The sequence below is a fragment of the Capricornis sumatraensis genome, chromosome 18, assembly GCF_032405125.1.
Source record: "Capricornis sumatraensis isolate serow.1 chromosome 18, serow.2, whole genome shotgun sequence".
In the NCBI taxonomy this organism is placed as follows: Eukaryota; Metazoa; Chordata; class Mammalia; order Artiodactyla; family Bovidae; genus Capricornis; species Capricornis sumatraensis.
This window is the reverse complement of record NC_091086.1, coordinates 60,749,878-60,769,250: the sequence shown is the minus strand read 5'-3', so window position 1 is coordinate 60,769,250 and position 19,373 is coordinate 60,749,878. Positions and strand designations below refer to the sequence as shown.

The 19,373-nt window shown below is 37.6% G+C and overlaps 1 non-coding gene across 1 annotated transcript; it reads right to left on the bottom strand.

Annotated features, from left to right (window-relative positions):
* Positions 1-13,546: 13,546 nt before the first annotated feature.
* TRNAS-GGA (transfer RNA serine (anticodon GGA)) lies at positions 13,547-13,619 on the bottom strand. The gene has a single exon. It is a non-coding gene; the product is annotated as a tRNA-Ser (tRNA).
* Between the last annotated feature and the right edge of the window lie 5,754 nt (positions 13,620-19,373).

Sequence of the window (19,373 nt, the reverse complement as noted above, 5' to 3'; positions counted from 1 at the left end):
TCTATATAGTCAAAGGCTTTGGCATAGTCAATAAAGCAGAAATAGATGTTTTTCTGGAATTCTCTTGCTTTTTTGATGATGATCCAGCAGATGTTGGCAATTTGATCTCTGGTTCCTCTGCCTTTTTAAAAACCAGCTTGAACATCTCGAAGTTTACGGTTCACATATTGCTGAAGCCTGGCTTGCAGAATTTTGAGCATCACTTTACTAGCGTGTTCAGTTCATTTCAGTCGCTCAGTCGTGTCCCATGAATCGCAGCATGCCAGGCCTCCCTGTCCATCACCAACTTCCGGAGTTCACTCAGACTCACATCCATCGAGTCAGTGATGCAATCCAGCCATCTCATCCTCTCGTCCCTTTCTCCTCCTGCCCCCAATCCCTCCCAGCATAAGAGTCTTTTCCAATGAGTCAACTCTTTGCATGAGGTGGCCAAAGTATTGGAGTTTCAGCTTTAGCATCATGCCTTCCAAAGAAATCCCAGGGCTGATCTCTGAGTGCAATTGTGCAGTAGTTTGAGCATTCTTTGCCATTTGCCATCTTTCTTTGGGATTGGAATGAAAACTGACGTTTTCCAGTCCTGTGGCCACTGCTGAGTTTTCCAAATTTGCTGGCATATTGAGTGCAGCAGTTTCACAGCATCAACTTTCAGGATTTGAAATAGCTCAACTGGAATTTCATCACCTCCACTAGCTTTGTTCATAGTGATGCTTTCTAAGACCCACTCGACTTCACATTCCAGGATGTGAGTGATCACACCATTGTGATTATCTGGGTCATGAAGCTATTTTTTGTACAGTTCTTCTGTGTATCCTTTCCACCTCTTCCTAATATCTTCTGCTTCTGTTAGGTCCATACCTTTTCTGTCCCTTATCGAGCCCATCTTTGCAGGAAATGTTCCCTTGGTGTCTCTAATTTTCTTGAAAAGACCTCTAGTCTTTCCCATTCTGTTGTTTCCCTCTATTTCTTTGCACTGATCGCTGAGGAAGGCTTTCTTATCTCTCCCTGCTATTCGTTGGAACTCTGCATTCAGATGCTTATATCTTTCCTTTTGTTCATTGCTTTTTGCTTCTCTTCTTTTCACAGCTATTTGTAAGGCCTCTTCAGACAGCCATTTTTCTTCTTTTGCATTTCTTTATAATGGGGATGGTCTTGATCCCTGTCTCCGGTACAATGTCACAAAGCTCCATCAATAGTTCATCAGGCATTCTATCTATCAGATCTAGTCCCTTAAATCTATTTCCCACTTCCACTGTATAATCATAAGGGAATAGATTTATGTCAACCTGAATGGTCTAGTGGTTTTCCCTACTTTCTTCTATTTGAGTCTGAGTTTGGCAATAAGGAGTTCATTATCTGAGCCACAGTCAGCTCCTGGTCTTGTTTTTGCTGACTGTATAGAGCTTCTCCATCTTTGGCTCCAAAGAATATAATCAATCTGATTTAGCTTTTGACCATCTGGTGATGTCCATGTGTAAAGTCTGCTCTTGTGTTGTTGGAACAGGGTGTTTGCTATGACCAGTGCGTTCTTTTAGCAAAACTGTATTAGCCTTTGCCCTGCTTCATTCCGTACTCCAAGGCCAAATTTGCCTGTTACTGCAGATCTTTCTTGACTTCCTACTTTTGCATTTCAATCCCCTATAATGAAGAGGACATCTTTTTGGGTATTAGTTCTAAAATGTCTTATAGGTCTTTATAGAACCATTCAACTTAAGCTTCTTCAATGTTACTGGTTATGGCATAGGCTTGGATTACCTTAATATTTAATATTTTGCCTTGGAAACAAACAGAGATCATTCTGTAGTTTTTGAGATTGCATCCAATACTGCATTTCAGACTCTTTTGTTGCCCATGATGGCTACTCCATTTCTTCTAAGGGATTCTTCCCATAGTAGTAAACATAATGGTCATCTGAGTTAAATTCACCCATTCCCGTCCATTTTAGTTCGCTGATTCCTAGAATGTTGACGTTCACTCTTGCCATTTCCTGTTTGACCACTTCCAGTTTGCCTTGATTCATGGACCTAACATTCTAGGTTCCTATGCAATATTGCCCTTTACAGCATCGGACCTTACTTCTATCACCAGTCCCATCCACAACTGGGTATTGTTTTTGCTTTGTCTCCATCCCTTCATTCTTTCTGGAGTTATTTCTTCACTAATCTCCAGTAGCATATTGGGCACCTACCGACCCAGGGAGTTCCTATTTCAGTATCCTATCATTTTGCCTTAACTCCATGAACAGTATGAAAGGGAACCAAGTATAACTTTGATTAATCATAGGGCTAAAAATTTGATGGTCTAATACTGGTTTTGTCAGTGATCTAGAATATTTTTTCAAATTCACTTTATATATTTCACAATCAATAAGATAACTTAGTAACACTCTTTGGAAGCATTGCTGTTACTGTGTTTTTTCTTTTTCTTTCCTTGACTATCCTTGTCTATTTCTTATAAGAAATTGATCTTCTCATTTAAGCAATAGAATGCCAATGCAAAAATATCTATATAATAATCTACCAGGATGTAAAAGATTTTAAAATTGCAGAAAATCACACTTAAGATCTATTTCTTTCCCACAAAGCTTGAAGCAGAAGAAAAATATACCCTGAATGTCACAAAGAATATGTGATTTTAGCAGCTAAAGAGAAAAATGAAAATTCTTCTTGAAATGTGGAGAAAAAATTCTAACGTAGTGTCAGTCAAGGGAAGAAAAGTTTCAAGTCAGAGGACAAGCCCTCCTTAACACAACATTTTTTCTTGACTTAACCTCAGCAGGAAAATATTCTTCATGATCTGACCCATCAAATGCTGTAATTCCCTTTCTGAACTGAAAGTCTGACATCAGTATGCCCAGCAGCAGAGCAAGGTTCTAAGGATTGCTATTTTTTATATGCAGCTGCATAATCAATACAGGATAACATAGTTGTCACAATTGATTCAATATGTTATTTTGGGATGTGGCATTTCTTTTTGCCACTAGTACTTAAAAGGAAGAACTTTGGGTATCAGCAGAATATTCTTTTTTTTTTTTTTTCCCAGATGTTCAAGCTGGTTTTATTTTTTAATGTTTTTAAATTTTTTATTTAAATTTTATTTTTTTTACTTTACAATACTGTATTAGTTTTGCCATACATTGACATGAATCCACCACAGGTGTACATGAATTCCCAACCCAAAACCCCCCTCCCACAACCCTCCTCATATCATCTCTCTGGGTCATCCCAGTGCACCAGCCTCAAGCATCCTGTATCCTGTATTGAACCTAGACTAGAAACTCGTTTCTTACATGATAGTATACATGTTTCAATGCCATTCTCCCAAAACATCCCACCCTCTCCCTCTCCCACAGAGTCCAAAAGTCTGTTCTTTACATCTGTGTCTCTTTTGCTGTCTCACATACAGGGTAATCATTACCATCTTTCTAAATTCCGTATATATGTGTTAGTATACTGTATTGGTGTTTTTCTTTCTAGCTTACTTCACTCTGTATAATCGGCTCCAGTTTCATCCACCTCATTAGAACTGATTCAAATGTATTCTTTTTAATGGCTGAGTAATACTGCATTGTGTATAAGTACCACAGCTTTCTTATCCATTCATCTGCTGATGGACATCTAGGTTGCTTCCATGTCCTGGCTATTATATACAGTGCTGTGATGAACATTGGGGTACACGTGTCTCTTTCAATTCTGGTTTCCTCAGTGCATGCCCAGCAGTGGGATTGCTGGGTCAGAAGGCAGTTCTATGTGTAGTTTTTTAAGGAATCTCCACACTGTTCTCCATAGTGGCTGTACTAGTTTGCATTCCCACCAAGAGTGTACGAGGGTTCCCATTTCACTACACCCTCTCCAGCATTTATTGCTTGTGAACTTTTGCATTGCAGCCATTCTGACTGGTGTGAAATGGTACCTCATTGTGGTCTTGATTTGCATTTCTCTGATAATGTGCGATGTTGAGCATCTTTTCATGTGTTTGTTAGCCATCCATATGTCTTCTTTGGAGAAATGTCTATTTAGTTCTTTGGCCCATTTTTTGATTGGGTCGTTTATTTTTCTGGAATTGAGCTGCATACGTTGCTTGTATATTTTTGAGATTAGTTGTTTGTCAGTTGCTTCATTTGCTATTATTTTCTCCCATTCAGAAGGCTGTCTTTTCACCTTGCTTATAGTTTCCTTTGTTGTGCAGAAGCTTTTAATTTTAATTAGATCCCATTTGTTTATTTTTGCTTTCATTTCCAGTATTCTGGGAGGTGGATCATAGAGGATCCTGCTGTGATTTATGTCAAAAGTTTTGGCCACAGCAATCAGAGCAGAAAAATAAAAAAGGAGTCCAAATTGGGAAAGAGGAAGTAAAACTCTCACTGTTTGCAGATGACATGATCCTCTACATAGAAAACCCTAAAGACTCCACCAGAGGATTACTAGAACTGATCAATGAATATAGTAAAGTTGTGGGATATAAAATCAGCACACAGAAATCCCTTGCATTCCTATACACTAATAATGAGAAAGCAGAAAAAGAAATTAAGGAAACAATTCCATTCACCATTGCAACGAAAAGAATAAAATACTTAGGAATATATCTACCTGAAGAAACTAAAGACCTATATATAGAAAACTATAAAACACTGAGGAAAGAAATCAAAGAGGACACTAATAGATGGAGAAATATACCATGTTCATGGATTGGAAGAATCAATATAGTGAAAATGAGTATACTACCCAAAGCAATCTACAAATTCAACGCAATCCCTATCAAGCTACCAGCAGTATTTTTCACAGAGCTAGAATAAATAATTTCAAGATTTGTATGGAAATACAAAATCCTTGAATAGCCAAAGCAACCTTGAGAAAGATGAATGGAACTGGAGGAGTCAACCTGCCTGACTTCAGGCTCTACTACAAAGCCACAGTCATCAAGACAGTATGGTACTGGCACAAAGACAGAAATATAGATCAATGGAACAAAATAGAAAGCCCAGAGATAAATCCACACACCTATGGACACCTTATCTTTGACAAAGGAGGCAAGAATATACAATGGATTAAAGACAATCTCTTTAACAAGGGGTGCTAGGAAAACTGGTCAACCACTTGTAAAAGAATGAAACTAGAAATAAGCTCAAAATGGATTAAAGATCTAAATGTAAGACCAGAAACTATAAAACTCCTAGAGGAGAACATAAGCAAAACACTCTCAGCAGAATATTTTGTATTAACTGCAAGTTTTATATCTTGTTATTTCATAGTGCTAGTCCCTCTTCAAATCTATATACTCTCATCTGAATACATGTAACATTTGTTGTTGTTCAGTCACTCAGTCATGTCTGACTCTTTGAGACCCATGGGCTGCAGCACACCAGGCTTTGCTGTCCTTCACCAACTCCTGGAGCTTGTCCATTGAGTTGGTGATGCCATCCTACCATCTAATCCTCTGTTGCCCGCCTCTCCTTCTGCCTTCGATCCTTCCCAGCATTAGGGTCTTTTCCAATGAGTTGACTCTTAACATTAGGTGGGCAAAGTATTGGTGCTTCAGCTTCAGCATTAGTCCTTCCAATGAATATTCAGGACGGATTTCCTTTAGGATTAACTGGTTTGATCTCCATGCAATCCAAGAGACTCTCTTGAGTCTCCTCCAACACCACAGTTCAAAAGTATCAATTCTTTGGTGATCAGCATTCTTTAATTTATATGTGCAAGATTATTTTTTTAAAAAACATTTTGATTGTTGCACTGTTTTCTCCTGTATTTATTTTGTTGAGGAAATTCTGATTAGTAAATGTTTTTTTTCTCACTTGTATGTGACATATTTTAGATATTTTTGGCTAACTGAAGGTCTGATTTTTCAATTACATTTGAATTTCCATATTTTATAAGTGCATGTAAGGGAAAAAGGGAGTTTCTAACCAAGCATTCTTGAAAGCAGTGTTTTCTCTTTTTTGTATAATTTAGTTTTTCTTTTCCTAACTAGGGACCATGCGTATCCTTTCTTATCAATTGGCTTTTATCCACAATTAGGTATCTATTTATATGTATAAAAATTTGTGTATATACATATATATTTATATTTTTCATATTTTTATCAGAATTAATTTTATTTATATCAAGCTTTAGCTCTATGTCTGTAATTCAATGTTTTACTGTATCTGTTCTGTTCCTTAAGGTTTCTAACTTTTTATAATCTCTGGAATTTTCTTAGCCACTGAACTTGTTTCCTGAGATCTGCTACATAACATTTCCTCCATTCCATTTATTATCTCTCATTTATTGTCTCATCTAATACTCTTTATTATTAATTTGCTCCATATTTTGATGCTGTGAGAAACTTCCTCCTCTAGTTCTGCTCCATTATCTTCTAGAATAAGTTTTTGCCTGTCTTTTGTATCCGTATAGATAGATAGATAGTTTTACATTTTGCAAACTCTGTGTAATTATTCCCCCATCTTTATATGTACTCTCACTCACTCCACTCTGCTTGTAGAGGCCTGCCAGATGCTTTGATATTGTGTTGGTGACTCTTTGACTCACCAGAAACCTGTTTATTTCACTGGTAAAAGTGAAAGTGAAGTTGCTCAGTCATGTCCGACTCTATGTGACCCAATGGATGGTAGCCCACCAGGCTCCTCTGTCCATAGGATTTTCCAGGCAAGAGTACTGGAGCAGGTTGCCATTTCCTAGTCCAGGGGATCTTCCCGACCCAGGGATTGAATTTGGGTCTTCTGCTTTGCAGGCAGACACTTTACCATCTGAGCTTCAAGGGAATCCCAAAGTATAGTCTTATGAAAGTGAAAGTGAAGTCTCTCAGCCATGTCTGACTCTTTGTGACCCCATGAACTGTAGCCTACCAGGCTCCTCTGTCCATGGGATTTTCCAGGCAATAGTACTGGAGTGGACTGCCATTCCTATGGACTGTAGCCTGCCAAGTTCCTCAATCCATGGAATTCTCCAAGTAAGAATACTGGAGTGGGTGAAACTGAAAGTGAAGTCTCTCAGTGGTGTCTGACTCTTTGTGACCCCATGGACTGTAGCCTACCAGGCTCCTCTGTCTATGGGATTTTCCAGGCAATACATTGTACAGGAGACAGGTATCAAGAATATCCCCATGGAAAAGAAATGCAAAAAAGCAAAATGGCTGTCGGGGGAAGCCTTACAAATAGCTGTGAAAAGAAGAGAGATGAAAAACAAATGAGAAAAAGGAAAGATATAGGCATCTGAATGCAGAGTTCCAAAGAAAAGCAAGAAGAGATAAGAAAGCCTTCTTCAACGATCAATGCAAAGAAATAGAGGAAAACAACAGAAAGGGAAAGACTAGAGATCTCTTCAAGAAAATTAGAGATACCAAGGGAATATTTCATGCAAAGATGGGTTCGATAAAGGACAGAAATGATATGGACCTAACAGAAGCAGAGCATATTAAGAAGAGGTGGCAACAATACACAGAAGAAATGTACAAAAAAGATTTTCATGACCCAGATAATCACAATGGTGTGATCACTCATCTAGAGCTAGACATGCAGGAATGTGAAGTCAAGTGGGCCTTAGAAAGCATCACTACGAACAAAGCTAGTGGAGGTGATGGAATTCCAGTTGAGCTATTTCAAATCCTGAAAGACGATGCTGTGAAAATACTGCACTCAATATGCCAGCAAATTTGGAAAACTCACCAGTGGCCACAGAACTGGAAAAGGTCAGCTTTCATTCCAATCCCAAAGAAAGGCAATGGAAGATAATGCTCAAACTACCACACAATTGCACTCATCTCACATGCTAGTAAAGTAATGCTCAAAATTCTCCAAGCCAGGCTTCAGCAATACGTGAACCGTGAACTTCCTGATGTTCAAGCTGGTTTTAGTAAAGGCAGAGGAACAAGAGATCATATTGCCAACATCCGCTGGATCATCAAAAAAGCAAGAGAGTTCCAGTAAAACATCTATTTCTGCTTTATTGACTATGCCAAAGCCTTTGACTGTGTGGATCACAATAAACTGTGGAAAATTCTGAAAGAGATGGGAATACCAGACCGCCTGACCTGCCGTTTGAGAAATCTGTATGGAGGTCAGGAAGCAACAGTTAGAACTGGACATGGAATAACATACTGGTTCCAAAAGGGGAAAAGGAGTATGTCAAGGCTGTATATAGTCACCCTGCTTATTTAACTTATATGCAGAATACATCATGAGGAATGCTGGGCTGGAAGAATCACAAGCTGGAATCAAGATTGCCAGGAAAAATATCAATAACCTCAGATATCCAGATGATACCACCCTAATGGTAGAAAGTGAAGAAGAACTAAAAAGCCTCTTGATGAAAGTGACAGTGGAGAGTGAAAAGGCTGGCTTAAAGTTCAACATTCAGAAAACGAAGATCATGGTATCTGGTCCTATCACTTCATGGGAAATAGATGGGGAAACAGTAGAAACAGTGTCAGACTTTATTTTTGGGAGGCTTAAAAATCATTGCAAATGGTGACTGCAGCCATGAAATTAAAAGATGCTTACTCCTTGGAAGAAAAGTTATGACCAACCTAGATAGCATATTCAAAAGCAGACACATTACTTTGCTGACTAAGGTCCGTCTAGTCAAGGCTATGGTTTTTCCAGTGGTCATGGATGGATGTGAGAGTTGGACTGTGAAGAAGGCTGAGTACCAAAGAATTGATGCTTTTGAACTGAGGTGTTGGAGAAGACTCTTGAGAGTCCCTTGGACTGCAAGGAGATCCAACCAGTCCATTCTGAAGGAGATCAGCCTTGGGATTTCTTTGGAAGGAATGATGCTAAAGCTGAAACTCCAGTCCTTTGGCCACCTCATGTTAAGAGTTGACTCATGGGAGAAGATTCTGATGCTGGGAGGGATTAGGGGCAGGAGGAGAAGGGGACGACAGAGGATGAGATGGCTGGATGGCATCACTGACTCAATGGACGTGAGTCAGAGTGAACTCTGTGAGCTGGTGATGGACAGGGAGGCCTGGCGTGCTGCGATTCATGGGGTCACAAAGAGTCAGACACAACTGAGCGACTGAACTGAACTGAACTGAACTGAGTACTGGAATGGATTCCCATTTCCTTCTCCAGGACATCTTCCTGACCCAGGGTCAAACCTGGGTCTCCTGTATTGTAGACAAATGCTTTACCATTTGAGCTACCAGGGAAGTCCTGTGTCACTGGTTAAGTAATACATTTCCCTGACACCTTGACATGATACCCACTGTTTCCTTCTTCAACTTTATGAGATATGGTAGTAGAAGGATGATAAATTTTCTGGGAACTGTAGCTCATCTTCATTACAAACTGAAGACTTTGACTGCATTTTTGTTTTCCCATGTTGGCTATGTGTATGTGTTTACCCAAATTTCTTAGAATTTGTGAAAATTTTCTATAGGGATATGCTCTGGCTTTGAATAAATCTTAAAATTTCCCCCATTTTCCCTGGAAATACAAATTCCATAAAGTAGACTGCCATTTTATGCTGTTATTTTTACTAGTTATCAGTTTCCAGGTCCTAAAGTTTTATGACATTTTAAAGTATAAGTCAGAAATACCTTAAAGAACTAGATTTGATGTTATTCCTTTTCATTAAAATTTCTCTAATTATGTCATTCATAATCACCAATCCATTGACTCTTCTTATCGTGTAATTTTGCGAAGGCTGCCATCACTGTCATTTTGGAAACTCATAGCATTACTAGTTAGCTTACTGAATCCATGCATATAATAAACTTAAGCTAGATTGGCTGCATATTAACATAATTTATTTAATGGAAAATTAAATTAAAATGTCAAAGCTTAAACAAGGAAAATATGCATTCTACATAGGGTATTTTAAATACATAAATCTATTAGTAAAATACATTTTGCTGAATATATATATATATATATATGTTAAGTATCATAGAGACAATATTTTGACAGAAACTAATATTTCTAATAAGTGTTGCTTCAACTTAAATATACTGATGGATGAAAAATATAAATATATTTTCCATTACTGATTGGTAAGGTAATATTTTACTTGTCTTTCCCTATTTTATTGTGTTTGACCAATACAATATTGTAAAGTAAAGTTAATTAATTAATAAATTTAAAAAAATAAAGTACCAAAAAAATATCTGATGGAAAAATGGGTATAACATATAGAAGTAGGTAGAATCCATAGATTTTTTTTTTTTTTTTTAAGAACTATAGGTATGTTTCCCTGGTGGCTCAGAGGTTAAAGAATCTGCCTGGAATGCGGGAGACCCGGGTTTGATCCCTGGGTCGGGAAGATCCCCTGGAGAAGGAAATGGCAATCCACTCCAGTACTCTTTCCTGGAGAATCCCTTGGAGGGAGGAGCCTGGTAGGCTACAGTCCATGGGGTCGCAAAGAATCGGACACGACTGAGTGACTTCACACACACACACACACACACACACACACACACACACAGATAGATATGTTTTAAGGATAAATACTGGAGTGGGTTACCATTTCTTTTTCAAGGGGATCTTCCTGACACAAGAATCGAACCCTAGTCTCTTGAATTGCAGGCAGATTCTTTATGATCTGAGCCACTAGGGAAGCCTAAGATAAATAAGTGCCAGAAAATAAAGAAATCTAATAATGTGTCTGAAAATCCTTTGCAAAGAAACTAAACAAAGGCTTTTAGTTCAGTTCAGTCGCTCAGTCGTGTCCGACTCTTTGCGACCCCATGAATCGCAGCACGCCAGGCCTCCCTATCCATCACCAACTACCAGAGTTCACTCAGACTCACATCCATCGAGTCCGTGATGCCATCCAGCCATCTCATCCTCTGTCGTCCCCTTCTACTTTTGCCCCCAATCCCTCTCAGCATCAGAGTCTTTTCCAATGAGTCAACTCTTCGCACGAGGTGGCCAAAGGACTGGAGTTTCGGCTTTAGCATCATTCCTTCCAAAGAAATCCCAGGGCTGATCTCCTTCAGAATGGACTGGTTGGTTCTCTTTGTAGTCCAAGGGACTCTCAAGAGTCTTCTCCAACACCTCAGTTAAAAAGCATCAATTCTTTGGCGCTCAGCCTTCTTCACAGTCCAACACTCACATCCATACATGACCACAGGAAAAACCATAGCCTTGACTAGACGGACCTTAGTCGGCAAAGTAATGTCTCTGCTTTTGAATATGCTATCTAGGTTGGTCATAACTTTTCTTCCAAGGAGTAAGCATCTTTTAATTTCATGGCTGCAATCACCATCTGCAGTGATTTTGGAGCCCCACAAAATAAAGTCTGACACTGTTTCCACTGTTTCCCCATCTATTTCCCAAGAAGTGATGGGACCAGATGCCATGATCTTTGTTTTCTGAATGTTGAGCTTTAGGCCAACTTTTCACTCTCCACTTTCACTTTCATCAAGAGGCTTTTTAGTTCCTCTTCACTTTCTTCCATAAGGGTGGTATCATCAGCATATCTGAGGTTATTGATATTTCTCTCAGCAATCTTGATTCCAGCTTGTGTTTAAATCATTCCAAACACTAGCCCACTAATAATAACCAAGAAACTCTAATTAATTCCTTCAGAAAAATGTATAGAGATCAAAGCGAAGTAAAGCTGCACATCAGTGAGATTTGCTTAGATGAAAAAATAATACAATTGCACATCATTGTGTATGGAGGCAATACATTTATTACTCTTACAGTTTATTTTATGTTTGTAAATGTTTGTACAACTCAGATCAGAAAGAAGAGCTGCCAAATATTTAACATGTAAGTTTAAAATAAATATATTGACAAGGTAACTGAAGATATGTCAGTTATTAAAATGTTGAAGGAGAAACCAAACTGATTTTGCAGCAAAAGTACAAAGCACATAACATATTGCTGTGAGCAAGAAATAAAATTTTACACATTAAAAATCATTCTATATTCAAGTATGAGTTTAATTTGTTTCTAATATATATGCACCTGTGGCTGGGGAAAATAGCAAGCTGATTCTAAAGATCTTGTGAAAACACAGGTAAACTGAATGATGAGAAGAAATATTAATGATCATAATGAAAAGAAGAAGTCAGTGATGCACACTAGATATAAAAATATGATAGTATTCTATAAGTTATATATTTACATTTGTAATATGTGATAAAAGTTGCTACAAGAACATAAAACTTCTGAAAATATAAACAGATTTCACATGAAAATATATGACTTCACATCAGTAGAGGTGAAGTGATTTGTATAGTAAATGATTTGTAGCAAAACTAACCAATCAAAAATAAAAAAGATAAAACAATAAAACACTTTTTATCTCTTGCCTTCAAATAAGTTGCATTTAGATAAGTATCTAAATGAATGCTATTGAATAGTAACATTAGGAAGAATAGAATACATATGTGATTGTCTTTAAAAATAGTTTCAGAGTTAGGAAGGATTATGTTTATTAAATATTCCTAAAAGTCTTAAAAATAAGAATAAATATACCTGCTATATAAATATACAATATTCTGCAAAGGAAAATTCAAACTCACCACTAACAAATTAAAGAAAAAAAATAGTACCAAAATAGGGGGAAATGTGTACACTACTTGTCAAGGGAAAAAATGAATTAAAATTTAGTTTAAAACTAATTGAATTTTCTTTAAAATAGAAATAGTACAAATAATTAAAAGTGACATTTGAGAGAAGAAAAAGGCAGTAAGCTCAATTGATTGAAAAAGGAAGTAAAATGTCTCTTCAAACATATAAAAAGATTTCTAATATCAAAGTAAAATGTAAAAAATGTTTTTCACTTATTTGTAAAGGTCAGAAAATATAACACACTTTCCTGGTGAGGCTTTGAGGAAATGTGTTTCCTCATGAGAGTTCTATCAAAAGATATCAGATGATATCCATCTATTTAAACTGATTGCTTTTGATTATAACACTTCAACGTATCTCTATTATTCAAAAGATACACTCAGATATGTGAAAAAATACATTTAAGTACATAGTATTAATTTTAACGTTGGTAGTAGTAACACCATTGGTTAAGACTGAAGGGTATGTTGATGAATGGTTTTTCTTAATTATTATTTACCTGTGCAATGAGACACAAAGATCTTTTAAAAAGATCAAGGGAGAGGCTTCTCTGGTGGCTCAGATGGTAAAGTGTCTGCCTGCAATGCGGGAGACCCAGGTTCGATTCCTGGGTCAGGAAGATCCCCCGGAGAAGGAAATGGCAATCCACTCCAGCATTCTTGCCTGGAAAATCCCATGGATGGAGGAGCCTGATAGGTTACAGTCCATGGGGTTGCGAAGAGTCGGACATGACTGAGCGACTTCGCTTTCACTTTATCAAATAATAAGAAATATTTTTAACCTTTATTGTAAATAAAGGTAAAAGGAAGGAACAGGATAACATATAAACTGTACACTGCTCTTTATGTAAAAATAAAAAAGAGACAGCTCAGATTTCTTCCTTTTCTTATGAAAGTGAAAGTGAAGTCACTCAGTCCTGTCCGACTTTTTTCGACCCCATGGACTGTAGCCTACCAGGCTTTTCCCTCCATGGGATTCTCCAGGCAAGAGTGCTGGAGTGGGTTGCCATTTCTTTCTCCAGGGGATCTTCCTGACCCAGGAATCGAACCTGGGTCTCCTGCATTCCAGGCAAACACTTTAACCTCTAAGCCACCAGGGAAGTAAGTGAAAGTGAAAGTCACTCAGTCATGTCCAACTCTTTGTGACCCCATGAACTATACAGTTCATGGAATTCTCCAGGCCAGAATACTGGAGTGGTTAGCCTTTCCCTTCTCAAGGGGATCCTCCCAACCAAGGGATCGAACCCAGGTTTCTTACAAGGCAGGCAGATGCTTTACCAATAGGGAAGCCCTTACTTCCTTTTCTTATAAGAATAATAATTCCTTAATGAACTTCCCATCTCCATTATATCATCTAAGCCTATGTAGCTCTCAGAGGTCCTGTCTCCAGATACCATCACGGTGGGGATAAAGGATTCAAAATTGAGCAGATTTATTGAGTTCATAATAGTCTATAATACATTTGAAAGATATTCAAAATACTTAATGGTGTTGCTCCCAGCCCAGTGAACTTGGAGAATAGTATTATTCATGGGAGGGGAATGTATAACTCACAAACTCTTCCATATAATTGGAATTTTGTACAATACTTTCACCACCACTACATAAGATATTATTATTACTAAAATAATAATAGTGATAGTAATAAATTAAGCTCAAAATAACCTAAATTAAAAACAGGATTAAAAGAAGACAACAATCCAGAAGTTCATAAATGGAAGAATTGTATAATATATATATATATGTATATATATAAAATATATCAATTGCCAGTCATCCCAGGTACATATGTTCATTCTTGAAATAAGCACCTAATTCCACCTAAATCATGTGGACACAGACTTATAATGGTCTTTCGAAATGTTTAATAGGTATATTTTCCAATATTCATTAAAAAAAAAAACCTACAAGAATCAGAAAAAGGGAACCAAATAGAGAAGAGAGAGTCAGAACTCAAATTCAGGGAGAGAAACAGAGAGAGTCCTGATAGCACTGGTATCAGCATCTCAGCTTAATCTTCAGTGTATTTGCATAACAAAAACCTCCCCACCTCTTTTGTACTAAGACCCCTTCTTATCTGATGACAAATAATCTCTTCTTTTTTAAAAAATTGGCTCCATATTATTTTTCTGACTTGCATACAATGAAAGAATCCCAACTAGTATGTATCAATTATGCAAATAGTTTTACTGCTACTGGTATGAAATGTTAATTTTATGTGAGATATTAGGGTGAAATAAGGAAAATCAAAAGTTGAGGTACTTAGAGAATAAGATTATACATATTTATTTATTAAAAGCAGGACAATTATCACTGTTCAATTTAATTATGTACTTATCGACATGCTCTATCATACTAACTTGTAAACTTAAGTACAAGCTTCACATTCACTCTGTTTTCATGTGATGCATATGTGTATCAGTGTGGAATTGTGTGGACACATTTATATACATAAAATGAATAAATGTTTCAATAATAATATACTCATTTCATAAATTTGGGTTCTTTTTAGTGATGCAAGAAAAATAAAAAGCAGCCTATAAGTAAGCAGAAATGCTTCAGTTCAGTTCAGTTCAGTCGCTCAGTCGTGTCCGACTCTTTGCGACAGCGTGAATCGCACCACGCCAGGCTTCCCTGTCCATCACCATCTCCCGGAGTTCACTCAGACTCATGTCCATCGAGTCCGTGATGCCATCCAGCCATCTCATCCAAGGTCGTCCCCTTCTCCTCCTGCCCCCAATCCCTCCCAACATCAGAATCTTTTCCAATGAGTCTTCTTCACATGAGGTGGCCAAAGTACTGGAGCTTCAGCTTTAGCATCATTCCTTCCAAAGAAATCCCAGGGTTGATCTCCTTCAGAAAGGACTGGTTGGATCTCCTTGCAGCCCAAGTGACTCTCAAGAGTCTTCTCCAACACCACGGTTCAAAGGTATCAATTCTTCGGTGCTCAGCCTTCTTCACAGTCCAACTCTCACATCCATACATGACCACAGGAAAAACCATAGCCTTGACTAGATGGACCTTAGTCGGCAAAGTAATATCTCTCCTTTTGAATATACTATCTAGGTTGGTCATAACTTTTCTTCCAAGGAGTAAGCGTCTTGCTTACCTTTGTGGATTATGTGAACATCTAACATTTATTGATCGTTATAATTTATGCTAACAGATAAACATATTTATATATTATTTTGCAGAAAATGTACCCACTCATACAACACATGTATGAATGTTATTTAATATTATGTAGAAATTTTATATAAAATTATAATAAACTTACTAAAGCTAGCTTATAACTATGACATTAATACTAAACTACTTCAGGAGAAGATGTGCTTCATCCATAGCTTAAAACCATAATACTTCCAAGCGTAGCTGTTCTGCCTGCTTATTTCTCCCTTAGTGCACATGGCACTTAGAGCACTTTAAATGGAACAGGGAAGCAAATGGTTAGTTTGTCTGTTGAAATTCAAGGCAATTTTTTCAAATAAACTTTTCCAAAATTTCTATATCTTGAAACATTATATAAGAACAAGACAAATGTAGCTGTATTGTGAGATGCTCTGGACAAGAATTAAGATCAAAGTCACCTCCAAAGATGTAAGATTCAGGCTGTGCAAAGAGCTGAGTAAGGATGTCTTGGAGATTCTGCTGTATTTTTATCCATATAATGATCTTGGCACGGCCATAAATCTATCATTACTATCCCTTGACCTGTCCTAAAAATGAAATATTGCTGCTTATGATATAAAATGTCAATGTCACATATGAATGTCTAAATGAAGCAGAAAAGAAGTGCTATGGCACAACTTTAACAAAAATTAAAATTCCGTGGGTAACATTTTTACTGACTTTTGCAATCTATTTTATTTCTTATTAACTTATTTGCATATATCCAAAACTCTGCAATGAATTGTATACCAATATGTTATATGTAGAGATGATATGGTATATGGATAAAATAATTTATTGATAAATTAACTGACTCTACTTATCCTAATGATGACATTTGAATGAACCTTGACTTTGACAGCTTTAAGTAAATTAATATACCTGACACTAAACTTATAATGCTTACATCATAAATGTCTGTATTTATTCAAATAAAACTCATATTACTGACTATACTAGGCTATCTTTGTTAATAGGTTTCTTCCTGGAAGATTCACATTCTCTATTTCTATTAAAAAGTCTATTATGCTGTCATAACATTTTTCATACTAGTGCTTTTATACAGAAAAAGGCATCCAAAGTAGACATCAAATAAATATTTTTGTGTGTGTGTTGAAATGCCTTTGAAAGTGAAAGTTGCTCAGTCATGTCTGAATCTTTGCAAACCCATGGACTGGTCCATGGAATTCTCTAGGCCAGAATACTGGAGTGGGTAGCTTTTCCTTTCTCCACGGAATCTTCCCAACCCAGGGATTGAACCCAGGCCTCCAGCTTTGCAGGCGGATTCTTTACCAGCTGAGCCTCAGGGAAGCCCAAAATGCCTTTAAGGTGAAATAATCATGAGGATTTGACAATTTTTTATGCAAATCTGTTTACATTATAGTGTTAACTTATTAAAATGATGAATTATTATTATTTTTAGGTACTTTAGTGAACATTTTTATTTCAATAAATTCAACTGTGCATTGTAACTATGAATGTGTAAAATGAAGTCTGTTTCCTTACAGTAAAGTCACTGATTTCTGTTTTCACTTTTGTGTGTGTTTTTCTGTGTGTTTAGTTTTTCCCTATGGCTTTCTAAAGAACTTTTATTTTAGTAATAAGGAAAACGAGCATTGTATAATACGCAACACAAGAAAAATATGCACTATCATTTTCGTACTTAAAAGTTGGATCATAAAGATAGCTGAGCAGCAAAGAACTGATACTTTTGAATTTTGGTGTTGGAAAAGACTCTTGAGAATCCCTTGGACTATAAGGAGATCAAATCAGTCAGTCCTAAAGGAAATCAACCCTGAATATTCATTGGAAGAACCCAGATCCAATACTTTGGCCACCTGATGTGAAGAGCTGACTCTAGAAAAAATCCCTCATACTGGGAAAGATTGAAGGCAGGAGGAGGAGGGAGTGGCAGAGGATGAGATGATTAGATAGCATTGCTGACTCAGTGGGCATGAATTTGAGCAAACTCCTGGAGAAAGTGAAAGACAGAGGGCCCTAGCATGCTGCAGTCCATGGAGTTGGCAAATAAGCAACAACAAAATGAATGAAAATCAAAAGATATATATTGCAATAAACGACGATGTCATTTTGTAGATGGCTGCACATTTATTGTCAATTGCTAACATTCATCTGAGCCATAAAATATTACAGTTCAGAAGTCCCCTTTTCCCCTTACCCCTTTTCATAAAATCCACACTGTCAGTTCAACACCACAATAATATAGTAATATAGCAATCCTTCTAATCACAAGTAATGGATCTGTCTTTGAAATAACTGAAAAATAAAAATTGGAATAAAAGACAATGATCCTGAAGAAAATGTATTAGGAAAGTGAAGTCGCTCAGTCATGTTCCACTCTTTGCGAACCCATGGACTATAGCCTATCATGATCCTCCATCCATGGGATTTTCCAGGCAAGAGTGCTGGAGTGGATTGCCATTTCCTTTTCCAGGGGGCCTTCCTGACCCAGGAATCGAACCCGGGTCTCCCACATTTCCGGCAGACGCTTTACCGTCTGAGCCAGGGAAGCCCTTTAAAATTTTTGAAACTATTTTTCTTTTTCTACTGTCAGGCTGAAAAATGTATCTTCATCTCAATGATTGAAATTGAATTTCTTTAAAGCTAAAAGCCTTATCTTCTTGGAGAATATAACGCAATGGCACAGATGAACTCTGAGAGAGGGGTCTGATATTACCTTCGAATAAGCCCTCCATAAAATTAGGTTTCACAATAAAGATGGAAAAATTACTTCTCCATTACAATATCTTGGGTTAGATTATCTATGTAAAGCTCTCTTGGTGTGGGTTATGGACCACTAGGATCAATATCATTTAAAGTTGGTTAAAAGAAAGTTCTCAGCCTTCTTCCAGACTTGCTGAATCTGAATCCCTGGCAGTAGGGTCCCAGTGCTCGTATTTAATTATCTCTCCAGGTGATTCTTTTTCTCTAAAATTGGACCCTGGGATAAAAGTACATGTAAGTGTTGGTTTTATTTGTTTGTTTTTAAGCAACTTCCACCAGAAGAAATCAGTAAGAGAGCATGGAAGACAGAACAGATTAGAGGAAGAAAGACACAAAGCAAAAGAACCATTTCAGGTGAAGTTTCAGCCTTAGCCTGGACCTGGGAAGAACTTGAATAGGAATTACACTTTATAGTTAGTCCCTCTGGGCTATCTAACAAAGCACCACCCTTCACCTCTGCCCAGGCACCTTCAGCTCTATGAATTCTTGGTGAAGCAGCTCCAGTAGCCCAGGTTCATTTCATTTCAGCCGCTCAGTCGTGTCTGACTCTTTGCGACCCCGTGGACTGCAGCACGCCAGGCATCCCTGTCCATCACCAACTCCCAGAGCTTGCTCAAACTCACGTCCGTCCAGTCAGGAATGCTGTCCAGCCATCTCACCCTTTGTTGTCCCCTTCTCCTCCTAACTTCAATTTTGCCCAGCATCAGCATCTTTTCCAATGAATCAGCTCTTTGCATCAGGTGGCCAAAGTATTGGAGTTTCAGCTTCAGCATCAGTCCTTCCAATGAATATTCAGGACTGATTTCCTTTAGGATGGACTGGTTGGATCTCCTTGCAGTCCAAGGGACTCTCAAGAGACTTCTCCAACACCACAGATCAAAAGCATCCATTCTTCGGCTCTCCGCTTTCTTTATAGTCCAACTCTCACATCCATACATGAC